Source organism: Ceratotherium simum, chromosome 8 (genome assembly GCF_057802395.1).
Source record: "Ceratotherium simum simum isolate JZ-2026a chromosome 8, ASM5780239v1, whole genome shotgun sequence".
NCBI classification, from domain to species: Eukaryota; Metazoa; Chordata; class Mammalia; order Perissodactyla; family Rhinocerotidae; genus Ceratotherium; species Ceratotherium simum.
Window position 1 is genome coordinate 69,504,821 of NC_141907.1, and position 15,912 is coordinate 69,520,732.

The following is a 15,912-nucleotide window of genomic DNA, read 5'->3' on the forward strand; positions in this document are numbered from 1 at the left end:
TGATATGGAATCATTTCCGGGGTATATTTTTCAGTGAAAACAGCTAAGTGCCAAAGTACTTATACAGACAGCATGCTACCCTTCGTGTCAGAAAAAAAGGGAAATAAACATACATATATTTGCTTATCGTCACAAAAAGAAAAATCAGAAGGATAAACAAAAAACCAATGATAAGTTAGTTATCTACAACGGTGGGGTACTGTTTTTGTTTTTGTGGTGGTATAGGTAAAGGAATTCTGAAACTATTTTAGATGATACTCATTTAGAGCAAATGAGTAAAAATTTTGGTATGGTTAGGAGCCTGTGTTCTCACTATAGAAAAAGGAGAATTGGAGAAATCAGCATGAACTCATATTTCTAGAATATCTATGTGTTCAAACATATATCCATGTTACATGAGCATACACATGCAAATGTGTATAAACATGTATGTGTGTACATATAAAGATACATATACTTCCTAGCTTTGTCCCCTGATAGGGCCTGGAAGCAAAGATACCTAGCACATACTGAGTGTCCAAGTCTTGGTTCCCAACCACTCCTCGTTCCCCACTAAAAGGGACCAAGGCTCCCAGGAGAAATGACTGACTCTAGGGCTGCGCAGAGAAGGTACTCAAGGGGAGTCTTATTATAAATAATTGAAAATAGTGAAGTGCTCAAAAAAAACGTTGGGGGCATGTAAAAGGGTACAGGAGCCTTGGTTACAGTATGAAGAAAGAGGGCCCCACTGGTGAGATCTGGGACAATTTGAGGACCAGACTATTTAAGGACAGTAATGAATGGTTAATCATTGGCGAAAAAACAGGAATCCATAAGTTCAATAATAAATAAAACATTATGTATAGATAAATAAATAAAGTCTCTTCTTACAGTAGAATGCTGAGTAATGACTGGTAAAAGCAGAGGCAGTGCTGGAATTGGAAAAAAAATCATCATTTTCCAACCATAATAGTAAAGACTGGTTCAAGTAAGTTATCATCAATGGATCCTACATATAGGGGATGAAATTTTGATGAGGAGCAGGATATTTTAATTGTCCTAAAGCATCTCCTCACAGACTGCTTATTAGTTGTAAGGCAGTATAGTAACTATATAGTGGAGAAATCAGACAATGAAACAGGTGGTCAAAATTTATATCACAAATGAGGAGCAGATGGACACTGTACCTCCAGATAAGATGTGCTATGAAAGACAACATCCCTTATGTAATATTCCATCCAGGAATGCATAACCTGAATCTTACCACGAGGAAACATCAGATAAACCAAAGATAAGGAATACACTGTTAAAAAAAAAAAAAAAGGGAAAGGGAGGATGACTGTATACTTTAAAAATGCCAATGTAGGGCCGGCCCCGTGGCTTAGCAGTTAAGTGCGCACGCTCCGCTACTGGCGGCCGGGTTCCGATCCCGGGCGTGCACCTACACACCACTGCTCCGGCCATGCTGAGGCCGCGTCCCACATACAACAACTAGAAGGATGTGCAACTATGACATACAACTATCTACTGGGGCTTTGGGGGAAAAAAAGGAGGAGGATTGGCAAGAGATGTTAGCTCAGAGCCGGTCTTCCTCAGCAAAAAGAGGAGGATGAGCATGGATGTTAGCTCAGGGCTGATCTTCCTCACACACACACAAAAAAATGCCAATGTAATAAACGACAAAGAAAGGTTGAAGAACAATTTCAGATTAAAAGATACTAAAGACATGACATCTAAATGCAATATAGGATCACAGACTAAATTCGGTACTGGAGGAGAAGAAATTTGCTATAAGGGATATTTGTTTCATCAATTGACAAAACTAGAAAATGACTAGTAGATTAAAGTAATATAACAATGTTAAATTTACTTAAGTTTTTAGACTATTACGTAAGAAATTATCCTTATACTTGGAAAATCCATACTAAGGTATTTAGGACTAAAGGGCTATGATAATATATGTCACTCTCAAATGGTTAAATGAAAAGAATACATATATGCATATATGTGTGTTTATAAACACATACACAGGAACGTTCATTCACAAAGCGAATAACAAAGCATTTGAGACAAAAAGTTAACAATAGGTGAACCTGGATAGAGGGTACGCGGATGTTCTTTATATTATTCTTGCAAGTTTTCTGCAAGCTGAAAATTATTTCCAAAAAAAATCATTATGTTCAAAATCTAACATTTTTCTCTCTAAAGTCTATTTTTTCTTCTATAATTTCTATACAGCTGAACAGGACCAGTGTCAACCAGTTATCCAGCTAGAAACTTGGAGGTTAACCTTGATTACCCAATAGTTTCAATTCATTTCCTTCCTTTCCTTCAACTCCCAAACCCAAAGGGAGTATACCCTAAGGAAATATCTTTTATATTTGTCCTTTTTTCTCCAATGATACCAAATTGGTTCAGGACCTATCATTTGGCATCTCATCTGATTTACTGCTACAATCTACTAATGATCACCCTCCCTCTAGTCTTGGCTCTAAACCACTCTACACACTGCCATACAGTGCCCTTCCCCAAATGAAACCTGAGCATGTCACGCTCTGGATTTCTCAATTGGTCCTGAATATGGGTAGGAAAGAACTTATTGAATCAACTTAAAAATCCCAACATTGATAAAATATGTTACTTTGGATCTTGAGACGCAAATAAGCAAAAATTATTGCCTAGAGACTCAAAAGCTAGACAACCTAACAGTAAATTTAGTCATGAGACAACTGCGGGGGCCTCTTGCACCCAGTCTTAAAGCAGCTGCTATTAAGCAATATATTCAGTGCCTCTTACACAACAACACGGGAGAGGCCCTCTGGAACAAGAGGTAGTCATTAAAGCACAGAATGGAGGAGAAGGTAGGGAAAAAAAGGGGAAGGGAGAGCGGAGTACTGAGAAGTAGGAGAGGAAAACACAGAAAAGGGAAAGGAAGCAAAAAGAACATCTATTCTCTAGGATTTCACAGTAAAAAAGAGATTTGTCTCGTAGTATCAACATTCTGCGAGTTCACTAGCCCTCTCTCAATTCTTCCTAAGGGCAGAGCAAACTGAACATAATCAGGGAAAAGTCCTTTATGTCTTTATGAATATCTGACATTTTATCAGAAGTTACTTAAGAGCAATATTCTTCATAATCAAAGTATATTCTATGAGTATGAAAATAGTTATAAGCAAACATGGAATCATGTTTCTATTGCTTTCACTTTGTAGATTCTTTTTTAATTCTGAGTTCAAGGCATCAATATATAACTATATGTTATATAAAACTACATACATATATAACATCTATATATGTATATTGTATACAAAAGTTATAAAATACATATTTATATCTGAATTCTAGGATCCCACTTGTGAACCTATACCTGTACATTTTAGATATCAGTAATATGTTCAAGTAACTTCCAAACTGAACTTCAAGCTGCAAAATAAAAATAAAATTTTACTTTATAAACATTTCTTGATATTTCATACTAAGAACATAAAATACAACAGATGGCAAACATACATTAAAGAGTTCACTAAATGATTTAGTTCCTCAGGACAAAAAGCTTACTTCTCATAGCTCTTTTCCAGTTTACAGAAATTCTCATCCTCTTTTCCTAGAACTGCAACATTTCTACGAACCTGGTCTTTTAGGCAGTAAAAACAAAATCAAGAAGGAAGGAAACAAACTACCAGAAGTAATAAAGATTAAATAAGTCTCAGCACGACCTCCTCTCCCCACAAAAAGTTTTGTTTTGGGCCGGCCCGGTGGCTTAGCAGTTAAGAGCGCGTGCTCCGCTACTGGCAGCCCAGGTTCGGATCCCGGGCGCGCACTGACGCACTGCTTCTCCGGCCATGCTGAGGCCGCGTCCCACATACAGCAACTAGAAGGATGTGCAGCTATGACATACAACTATCTACTGGGGGGCTTTGGGGGAAAAAAAAGGAGGAGGATTGGCAATAGATGTTAGCTCAGAGCTGGTCTTCCTCAGCAAAAAAAAGAGGAGGATTAGCACAGATGTTAGCTCAGGGCTGATCTCCCTCACAAAAAAAAAAAAAAAGTTTTGTTTTAATCACTACACTCATTTAATCTTTTTATAACAACATTTGTCCTTCAAACTTTAATTTAAAAATCTTAACTCCGTGTGTATGTGTGTGTCTGTGTGTGTGTGGAGAGAAAGAGGGGAGGGAGAAGAGAGAGAGAAACAGAAGCAAAGATCAATACAATTTACAGATGGGCTTTTACTTGAATTTCTATAGGTCTAAGCATGTAAATACATGGCCAATAGAACAGCAAGAAATTTTATACACAACAAAGTTGTTTAATTTAACCTCCATACATACTGCTTAAAGAACTAAATGTTAGCTAAACGTGGAAGTGTGTGACAGTCCACTGGGAAATGTGGTCAGAGATCTTTGAGCTTACAAAGGCAGTCTGTCTGCCTCTTTAGGTTTTGTAAACAATGGAGGAAGGAGAAATCACCTTAGTCTTTTGGTGAAAAGATAATCAGATTCTTAATGAAGTCCTTACCAATCTTAATGCTACTAATAGATACGCTTAGCAGTTGGTTCCATATACCATGTCCTAAGCTATCAAAAATAAAAATTCCAATTGGATAACAGATTAGTAGTCCTTAACTTTATGAGTCAGAAATTATTTTTCCTACTGTCAAACTGCAAAAACTTTAATCAGCTTATTTTTGTTCTTTTATAAAAAATTTTAAAAATAAAACAAATTTCAGCAAGCTACATCAAAAGCAAAGGCATTCAGGCTGTAAATACCATCATTGCAGAGATTACTTTAATGTAAAATAAATGGAAATAACCAAGTGACTCTATATCCATATTTTCTTTCCTAGGCATTGACTAAGTTTCCTGCATAGGACTTTATTCTTTACAAAGGGATTTCACATCTGTTTGAACATTTAACTATATCCTCACGATAATCCTGTGGGAAGAAAACCCACGTATGTCAAGCACCTACCATATGCCAGGCTCCACATTCAGCATTTTACATGAATTCTCTCTTTAATTCTAACAATAATCATGCGATACTGATATTATCAATCTCATTTCTACAGAAGAGAACACTGAGAATAAGAGAAGTTAAGTAGCTCAAGATCACATGCTAGTAACCAGAAGAACCAGGCTGCTTTGGAAACAGGTCTGCCTAAGTCCAACGACTCTGTTCTTTCCCTCACACCACGCTGCTGCATCATCACAAAGGAGGAAACAGTCAGAGGCTGCGGCAGTCAAACAAAGCTGCTTAGCTAGCATGTGGTAAAACAGGATTTCAACCTAAGATCTTCTGATTCTGAAACTCTTCCCACTGTAGCATCTACACAATCATTCTAATACATACAGTTACAGCCCAAGTATAAAATCATGGCTCCAAATTTTCCCCTGAAAATTTGCAAGAAGCAGTACAGTACATTAATATGACACCAGTACTTCCACAGAAAACCTCATAACATACAAAAGGTCTAATCACACAACCTCCTTTGCTTTTCCAATAGCAGCTAAGCCGACCTGGGCCCGCTGTGCTTCCCGATAGTCAGTGCAGAAAATGTAAAGACTTCTTCACTTGTTCAACCTCTCAGCCCACGCAGAATGAACATCTAAAGCCTCTAGGTGCTGGGCACTGTCACTCCTCAACCCTCTCCTCCTCTTTATCAAGTAACTCACCTGATACCATCCCTCAGTGTCATACACATTCTCTTTAACCTCTTTCTTTTCCCAACTTCTGCTCCATTAACGTGAAAGAAACTTTTCTTAATTATTCTCATTTGTTAACCTCAACCCAGTAATAATTACTTCCAGCCACTATTCAATTCCCCTGGAAATTTCTCTTACGTATCTCATGTGGCTTCTTGCTCCTCTGACAGGAATATTTTCCAACTTCACTGGGCAGACACCAGGAAGAAGCAAATGCAGTATGTGGATTTTTACAAGAAAATTGTTCTGGACTCTCTTCATATAGTCAGTATCATTAAAAAAAAAAAAGGGAGAAAGAAACAGAGAGAGAAAAAAGATAAGGGAAACTAATCTAGATTTTAAAAGAATAAAGAGACATAAGCAGATGTAACGAGTGGACCTTAACTAGATAGTTATTAGAAAAAAGCTATAAAAGAAAACTTGGGGACAACTGGAGAATCTGGATATGGACTAGACTGCCACATCTCCTCCCTGGAATGTACGCAAACCCAATAAGAATGTATGTAGCAAAATGCTAGTAATTGTTGAATCAAAGTTGAAGGTATTTGGTTCTGCACTGTATTGTTCATTAAACCTTTCCATATGTTTGAAATTTTCAAAATGCAAAGTTTTGTTTAAAAGGAGGGAGATAAAACCACTGTGCAGTCTCCACTTATTTTTAGATTTCTACTATTTTTGATAGAGTAGAAATAAGAAACTTCCCATTGGTCTACAAAGTGCTAACTGCTAAATCTTGGAATGGGTTACCACCCTAACCAGGCTGTGAGTAACGAGGATATACAAAATTATGACTCTTTCTTTTTCCTCTATAAACAAAGGTATTTTACATCACCAATACTTTAAACATAAAACCATATAATTTCCCCATGTTACCGAAGATGAAAATTTGTGGCTGTACTGCACAAATCTTTCCTTAAACGATGTAGTCTCCAGTCTACTTTAGAACAAGGTAAACAAATGGTAAAAGAGCAAAGTATATTTTCATAAAATCTGCGAATTATTTGCATACACCTTACTTTTGAGTGTAGGCAAATACATTCTCATAGATGTCCTTCTCCTTTCTGTTAATTCTGTGATAGATACCTTTTTATTCTCAGAAGGCCCAAACACTCTCAGAGGCCCAGCTCTTAGGCAAATCATGCAGAAAGGAGGAGTATAATGAATCTAAGGAAAAAGGAAAAAGGATGGCTAACGCCACCACATTTTTTGCTGGAATGTAAGTCAAAGAGAACACTGTTTAAATTTTTTAATGGCCTATGTATTCTCTTTCCTAGCAAGTCAGAATTTAGAATATGATAACCAAGATAACTAGCCATGGTGGTCAAGGGCTAGCTGAACTTACACCCATTGTACACTGATAAGAAAGCAGAGAAAATCACTTGGCAGGGAGAAACAAAAACAAGAGTACAAGCAACTCCAGGAAAAGAAAAGGAGAATAAGTACCTAAAACATTCAGTTCCTCAGAAGCCTGGCTGTACTTCCTTACTTGAGTTCTATAGTATTTGGTCCCTGGATAATTGTTCTCAAAATAATTTTCTAAAAAAAAAAGGCAAATATGGACATCTTTGTAGGTATCGAACTTCCAAAGGAAACAAATGAGTTAAATTAGCATACATCAAATATATGATTAGGACAAAGCAAGCTTGGAATTCAATTACTTACAAATCAATAGATTCTTCCCCAAATTAGAATATTAATCTTACACAGGGTCACCTGAGAAGACAGAACAAATCCTTCTGCTCCAAACATTTTTTTATTAGTTTGTATTTTCTTACTTTTCTCAGCAATAGAATAAAATATTTGAAGCCCATGTTTAATATAATGAACATTCACAGGCTATTATCTTCAAATATAAATTCAAATATAGTAAGAATGCTTCACATTCTTTTAGGGAAAAGAAATAACTGATGTCTTTCTTCATGTATAAGAGAGGTAGGATAGCAGAGCAGGTAAATGTCTGAGCCCTGGAGCCAGACTCCTGGGTCTGCATCCCGGCTCTGCCATTTCCTGATCCTGTGACCTTGGGCAAGTTGTTTCTCGGGCCTGTTCCTAACACCACAAAATCAGTAAAGTAATAGAATCAATCTCACAGGGTTGTTATGAAGAATTAATGATGTAATAAATGCAAAAACTAGCAAACAGTAAATGTTCATTGCTATTAATAATATTTCTGGGGCCAGCCAGGTGGCACAAGTGGAAAGTGTGCGTGCTCTGCTGCGGCGGCCGGAGGTTTGCTGGTTCGGATCCCGGGCGCACACCGACGCACTACTTGTTAAGCGATGCTGTGGCGGTGTCCCATATAAAGTGGAGGAAGATGGACACGGATGTTAGCCCAGGGCCAGTCTTCCTCAGCAAAAAAGAGGAGGATTGGTATCAGATGTTAGCTCAGGGCTGGTCTTCCTCACAAAAAATAAATAAATAAATAAAAATAAAGCACGTGAATGCATCACTTACTCAAAAAAAATAATAATAATAATAATAATAATATTTCTATTATCATTAACCACTATTCAGAGGAAGGGAGTAGACAGCATGTATCTGTGACATTATAAAACTGAATTTCTTAAACAGGATTATTCTTTAACAGGCACAAGAAAAGAAAAACATAACAATGTATGATCCAAAAAACAAGGGAGATAAACATAAGCCCACATAAAAAAAAAAACTATAATCTCTATAGCAGGGGCTCTGCAACCATAAACTAAGAGAGGTTCTTTCATGAGAGACAGCTTGCCTTTTGATAAAATTTTGTAAAAGCTTTCTTTCAAAAACCTCTGACCACAAAAGGAAGCCCTTATTCCTCAACGCCCACTTAGATACAGCAAAGCATCAGGATAATCTACTGATGCTGGAGGAAGGCAAAAATCTTTAAGATTTGTTAAAAATTATAAAAGATTTTTACAAACAAACCAAATTTTAACTCTGATCTCAAAAACTTTGAATTTTGAACCATGATTGGTTCAGAGGTAACTACAAAAATTCATTCCTATGGGGCTTTTGAAACATTTTTTCGAGTAGGCAATTTTACAGATAGGAAAGAGCTACAGATACTGTAAGGAGAAAAACAATTCTTGAGTCATGAACACGATACACGATTTGCTTCCTACAAAACATGCAGTAAGACTAAACATAAAGAATCAAACTGGGCCGGCCCTGTGGCTTGGTGGTTAAGTGCGCGCGCTGCAATGCTGGTGGCCCGGGTTCGGATCCCAGGTGCGCATCGAGGCACCACTTCTCCGTCCATCCTGAGGCCGAGTCCCACATACAGCAACTAGAAGGATGTGCAGCTATGACATACAACTATCTACTGGGGCTTTGGGGGGAAAAAATAAAATAAATAAAATCTTTAAAAAAAAAAAAAAAAAGAATCAAACTGAAAGGTCAAAAGTTGCCTAGAAGGAAACAAGGAAGCAAAGAAAGGGAGGTGGAAAGGGAGAGAAAGCAAATCATTACAAGTAATTTCAGCTATTTGGAGGGGAAACATCCTAAATAACCAAAATATCCTAGTTTTCATAAGAAAACACAAAATTAAAAAAGCAAACAAAAATTAAAAAGGACTTGTATTTCCTTCCCTAAATGTTTTGAAATAAAATAATTCTTGAACTCACATTCTATTTCAGCATATAGACATATTCACAACAATCCTTCATTCAGTCAAAAAATACTGAATCTTTACTTTCAAAATACAATTCTAGGGGCTGGCCCCATGGCCTAGTGACCAGGGGCAGCAAGCTATGCTTCGGCAGCCGGGGTTTGGTTCCCGGAAGCACACCTACACCACTTGACAGCAGCCATGCTGTGGTGGCGTCCCACACACAAAATAGAGGAAGACTGGCACAGACGTTAGCTCAGGGCGAATCTTCCTCAGCAAAAAAAAAGATGCTAGGCTAGGCTTTTTGAGGTTCCTCCTCCACTACACACAAAAAAGATAATAAAACTGTTTGAGAGCTTATATTTCAGGATTTTATATCATTCCTATATCATTTACGTTGTTATAACACCTTTAAATGACAGACTTTTAAGGATGGCAGTGGCTTTCTTCGTTTCCATTCACATAAAGCACAAAAAAATATGCTCAAGCAAAGGGCAAGCTGATGCCTGACCAAATGAGAAGCAGAATGTCCATGAGCAGGAGATTTGCTCCTAAATCCCCTCTCTCCCTCAACTTAGGCACAGATCTTTTTTCTAAAGAAGTTTAGCTTTCTTAGGATGCTACTAAGTGGCCTCAGTCATCTCACAACCAGATGAATACACTGAAAGGTGCCTTTTAGTGGAGGTCCTCATAAAGCTAAGGTGCAGGAGGCACTCCTACCACGGGTAACATAGGACCACGTGACACATCCTCTACAACCCCGAAGAGAACAGCATCCCTTCTCCCACGCCCTTCCCCCAGGTCAAAAGAAACCAAAAACAGAAAACAGCGGCTAGCGGTTAAAGTTCAAAAAGAAAACAAAAATGAAAAGTTGAGATTCTAATGTTCCCAATTTAAAAAAATATTTATTTAGTGACCACAAAATATCTCCTCAGACCTACAGCAAAAACAGCACACGTATTTCCTCCTTTCTGTTTTTTTCCCTCCTTTCTAAGTCAGTAATTTAACTGATGGCTCTAAACTCATATCCTTTTATGCAAACTCCATTCTACTTTTCAAAAATAAAGTCAATATGCTAATAAAATGTGTAATAAATCACGGGCCAGCTCAGTGGCGTAGTGGTTAAGTTCATGCGCTCCACTTCGGTGGCCCAGGGTTTGCAGGTTCGGATCCTGGGCGTGGACCTACACACCACTCACCAAGCCACACTGTGGCAGGTGTCCCACATATAAAGTAAAGGAAGATGGGCACAGATGTTAGCCCAGGGCCAATCTTCCCCCGCAAAAAAGAGGAGGATTGGCAACAGGTGTTAGCTCAAGGCTGATCTTCCTCACACACAATAAAATGTGTAATAAATCAACTAAACACTAAGGGTTATCTATTACCATTAGCAGGACATCATTTTGTTTATATTCTAACCTTCAAAAATTCACGAGTAAAAATGACTTAGGAGTGAAGCTTGTAACAACAAATGACAGCTAACATAAATTTAGCTTTTAGTTACTATGTGCCAGGTATAGTATTAAGCACTTTACAAGCATGATCTCATTTAGCCCTTATGGTACTTCTACAAATACTATTAATAAACCCATGTTACAGATCAGGAAATAGGAAGAGAAATTAAGAAATTTGTGCTAGGGCAAATAGCTGTAAGCCAAGATGCCATGATTTAAACCAGAAAATATGACTAAGTTTGGGGCTTTAACCAAAATACATATTACACTGCAGTTTTTCACTCTTATATCTGCTTTTAATACATTACACAATTTTTTTTATCATATTGTTAATAAAAACTGATGCATAATTTATCCTCAAAACAAGAGCCAAATGAGGCATACTCGGGGTCAAAATCAACTCATGATGTAGTCATAGAAACCTCAAGCTCTAGTCAATAAACCAAAAGTCTAAGGGAAAAAAAGGAAAAAAAATGTTTCACAACAGGGATAAAATGTGATTAAAATGATTTCTGTGTGTGTGTGTGTGAGGAAGATTAGCCCTGAGCTAACATCCATTGCCAAGCCTCCTCTTTTTGTTGAGGAAGATTGGCCTTGGGCTAACATCCATGCCCATCCTCCTGTACTTTATATGGGATGCCACCACAGCATGGCTTGACAAGCAGTGCGTCGGTCTGTGCCCAAGATCCGAACCTGTGAACCCCGGGCCACCAAAGCGGAGCGCACCAACTTAACCACTACACCACAGGGCAGGCCCCAAATGATTTCTATTTTTAAATATCATTTCTTGAAATAAAGAAAGATCGAATTAAATTTTAAAACCCCAATACTCTAGTAATACTATTTTACTTTTCAACTTATTTTTCTGATTATAAAAACTTTTTAAACTTTGCAATTTAAGCTTCACACTAAGTATATCTGCCCTTTTTATATTGTATGAGTTCTCTTCCTTGAATTTTTTAAACTCTCTCAATTATATGCTTCCAGAAAGAATACATTCTACACAGACTTTCATTTCTGGGTAATTTTTTCTAAATCATAAAACATAACAACACTATTTTCCTCATAGATACTACTGCCCAAAATCTAGTCAAAAATTTATCTATTCCCAGAAGTTTCTATAATAAAAAGAAGGCAAATTATAAACAAAATTCTCAGTTCAATTTCCCGGTAAAACACCACCCAAAGAGCTTAAGTTGAAAACTTCCTCTTTGCCATAATCAATGTAACAGAGCTTTCTTTCTAAGAAAAAAACATGACCATTTGTTCAAATATAAGAATGCATTTCCCAATCCACTCTGTGTGTATCAAAAGAAAATCTTAATTTTAAAATTCTGTATGGTTTTTGTTAAACTACTAACAAGTAAAAAGGACATCACATAGAAATCCTACTGAATTCATACTCATTTAACTTCTATACAGTACAAAATGAGTTAAACTTCCAAACCTAGTGAGAGTTAAAAATAAATCTCACCATTTCTAACAATGAAGTCTTCACTGTCTACTAAAATGTATGATCTACATTTACAGTAATTCACAAATAATTATAGTTAAACAATCCTTTATAAAATTCAGTCATGTAATCAGATGCTTTAGAAGTATATGCTCAATCTATTCTAATGAAGTTGTTTAAAACAATATTTTCTCAATGAATTTGAGATTTACTTAGACTAAATTTACTGAAGAAATGTTACTCCATGTGCTACACACACACACCCCTACCTAAGAATAACTAACTCATACAGATAATGCCAAGTAGATCAAATCTTGATTCCAGAAACACAACTATACTGCCTTCCAACACACAGATTACAGAAATGAACCCATAATAATGCTTTCCAAGTATTTCTCCATCAGTGTAAATATTGAGAATTGCTAACTGGTAGATACAGTATGTATGATTGTGTCACTACATTCTATACAAGTAACTGTACTTGGGCATTTCCCTTAGCCAAGTTGGTGTATTAAATAACCTCACAAATGTCTGATAATTTCTAACGCTTTATAACTTAGTTGTAGAAAGTGACCATAGAAAAGCTGATAAAATTAAAGTAGTCTTAATAACCTAAGACCTCTTACTCTTAAATTTTTTTAGGGAAACGAGGTTAGGCCTTCAGGCCTTCAGATATTTTATGAGAAATACAGGTTAACAATTCAGCAAAGTTGAGTTGAAAAGTCAGGTATGACTTGAATTCTACAAAGGACCAAAAAACAACTGATTTAATGAAAGTAAACAAAATAAACTCTGTTTTGCTTTAAAAAAAAAAGGAAATGGAGCTAAAAGTTACATTTCTCCTTTTTCTGTAAGGGTGCTTTCTGATTACAAAGCTATATGGCACAAGAGTGATAAACTTCTGTGTAAAGTTTAAGACTGAAGTTTTCTGAATAATATTCAACAATTTATGTATTTTTCCACTTAACATAATTTCTTCTTCCTTTCATTCTTATATACAGTCATGTGCCGCATAATGTTTCCGTCAATGATGGACTACACATATGATGGTAGTCCCATACCATACAGCCTAGGTGTGTAGTAGGCTACACCATCTAGGTTTGTGTAAGTACGCTTTATGATGTCTGCACCACAAAGAAATCACCTAACGACCCATTTCTCTAAACATCTCCCCATCAATAAGGGACGCATGACTGTACTATTGTAGGGAGCTTCAAAGACGGCTTCCAATGACCTCATGTCCTGGTATACACACCCTTGTGTAATCCTCTCTCCTTGATGTGGGCCAGACTTAGTGACTCACTCCTAATGAACAGAATAGGGAAAATGTGACAGGATGCCACTACCAAGATTATATTACAAACACAAAAGGCTCACATGGCAAGAAAATAAGGTAGGCTACTGGCAAAGAGCCAACATGAAGAAGTGGGGTCTTGGGCCCAACAATGAGGAACTAAATGCTGCTAACCATGTGAGTGAACTGGAGGCAGATTGTCCCCGAGGTCTTTCAGATGAGACTGAGGCCCTGGTGGACATGTTGAATGCAGCTTTGTGAGAGATCCTGAGCCAGAGGACCCAGCTACGTTGCACTCAGATTCTTTTTTTTTTTTTTTTTTAAATTTTATTTATTTATTTATTTTTCCCCCCAAAGCCCCAGTAGATAGTTGTATGCCATAGTTGCACATCCTTCCAGTTGCTGTATGTGGGACGCGGCCTGAGCATGGCCGGAGAAGCAGTGAGTCGGTACACGCCCGGGATCCAAACCCAGGCCACCAGCAGAGGAACGCGTGCACTTAACCGCTAAGCCATGGGGCCGGCCCTGCACACAGATTCTTGATCAATAAAAATTGAGATAACATTTGTTGTCTTTTTTTTTTGTGACAAAGATCAGCCCTGAGCTAAGATCCATGCCAATCCTCCTCTTTTTGCCGAGGAAGACTGGCCCTGAGCTAACATCCGTGCCCATCTTCCTCCACTTTATATAGGACGCCGCCACAGCATGGCCTGACAAGTGGTGCATCGGTAAGCGCCGGGGATCCGAACCCGGGCCACCAGCAGTGGAGCACGTGCACTTAACCACTACGCCACGGAGCCGGCCCCCATTTGTTGTCTTAAGTTACTAAGTTTTGGGTGATTTGTTAAGTAGTGCTAAGGAATGAATTGTGTTCCCCTCAAAATTTATACATTGCAATAGTCCTAATCCCCAATACCTCAGAATGTGACCTTATTTGGAGACAGGATCTTTACAGAGGTCGTCAAATTAAACTGAGGTCATCAGGATGGCCCTAATCCAGTAGGACTGGTATCCTTATAAAAAGGGGAAATTTAGACACAGAGACAGACACACACAGAGGGATGACGAGGTGAAGAGACACAGAGAAAAGATGGCCATCACAGGCCAAGGAAAGAGGCTTGGAACAGACCCTTCCCTCCCAACGCTCAGAAGGAAGCAGTCCTGCTGACACCTTGATCTCAGACATCCAGCCTCCAGACTATGAGACAATAAATTTCTGTTGTTTAAGCCACCAGGTTGTGGTAATTTGTTATGGCAGCCCTAACAAATTAATACATGTAGCAATAGAGAACTAATGCACATACTTAATTCAAAATAACTTTTGTCAGCAGTACCAAAGTTAGCCTCAGTGCAGGACTCAAGTAAATGGCAAAGTTTCCAAGTCTTTATTCTTAAAAAAGACTCATGTCCATATCACAAAATCTTAGACCACAGACTTTTTTTTTTAGTTAGCTGAGACTCCTGCAATCATATAATCTAATCCACTCATTTAAAAAATTTATGCCTCCACTGCTGATGTCCCAGAAGCTGTTGTGAACACTTAACATATATTAATTTCTTACAAGAACCCTATGAGATACCACTATCACCAATTCCATTTTTAAGCTGAAGAAACTGATGTCCAGAAGTTAAGGTCACACAGCTTGTAAGTGACCAGGATTTGGTAAATTGAGGTACACAGAGAATAAGTAATTTATCCAAAATCATAGTTAGTAGATGAGCTGGGACTAAACCTAATGGTCCTTTCTCCTGCCTTCAAACCTTTTTTGCAAAAAATTAAGTAGAAAAGCTTTTCTTTTACTTTCTATGTTCAATCTTTGTAACACTGCTACCTTAGAAATATATATTTGATTACCTATCTGCCCTCTTCCTCTAACCACACAAACATGGTTACTCATTTCCCTCCACTCCCTGAACCCTAAGATGCTGCCTTTTGATTTGTAATGCTTCTCTTGCATCTATGTTAATCATTTTTATATACTGGAATACAAGATTTCTCAAACTTCTACAGTTTGAGAAATACAGCTTTAGCTTGCTGTTTGATCCTTATTAAAATACAAATACACTGGGAAGGAGTAATCATCTGCGTTTTAGTAGGAATAAGTCAGATCCTTTTCAGAGAACAGGCTTTGAAAAATGGCAAGACAGCCATTGCAAAGTTTTAAAACAACCCTGCCCTAAGCCACAACTTGTCCAGGGGCACTTGATGGAAGAATCAGAGTCTGTTCTGGGAAATTTGGGATTGGGTACTTAAGATTTAAACTTTCTCTGGGAGTCTGAATTACAAGATATAAAGTGGGGGAGGTGGTGGCACCATGCTTCCCATGACAAAGAATGGCATCGTGAAGAAAGCCAGTCCCCAAAGAGAGTGGAGAGATGCACAGGAGAGGCACTCCACAGAGAGCCTGAGGGAAACCTGACTGCATTTAGCTCCTGGG

General features: G+C 37.8%; 1 protein-coding gene across 11 annotated transcripts in view; it reads right to left on the bottom strand.

Annotated features, from left to right (window-relative positions):
• Positions 1 to 15,912, bottom strand: part of WDFY3 (WD repeat and FYVE domain containing 3) — a 256,639-nt gene that overhangs the window by 210,415 nt on the left and 30,312 nt on the right. Inside the window, exon 3 of one of the 11 annotated variants that reach the window (XM_087434531.1) lies at positions 7,125 to 7,217. The exons of the other annotated variants lie outside the window; for them this stretch is intronic. The gene's annotated coding sequence lies outside the window, so the exon portion shown is untranslated. The remainder of the gene's footprint in view (positions 1 to 7,124; positions 7,218 to 15,912) is intronic. 11 annotated transcript variants of the gene reach the window in all.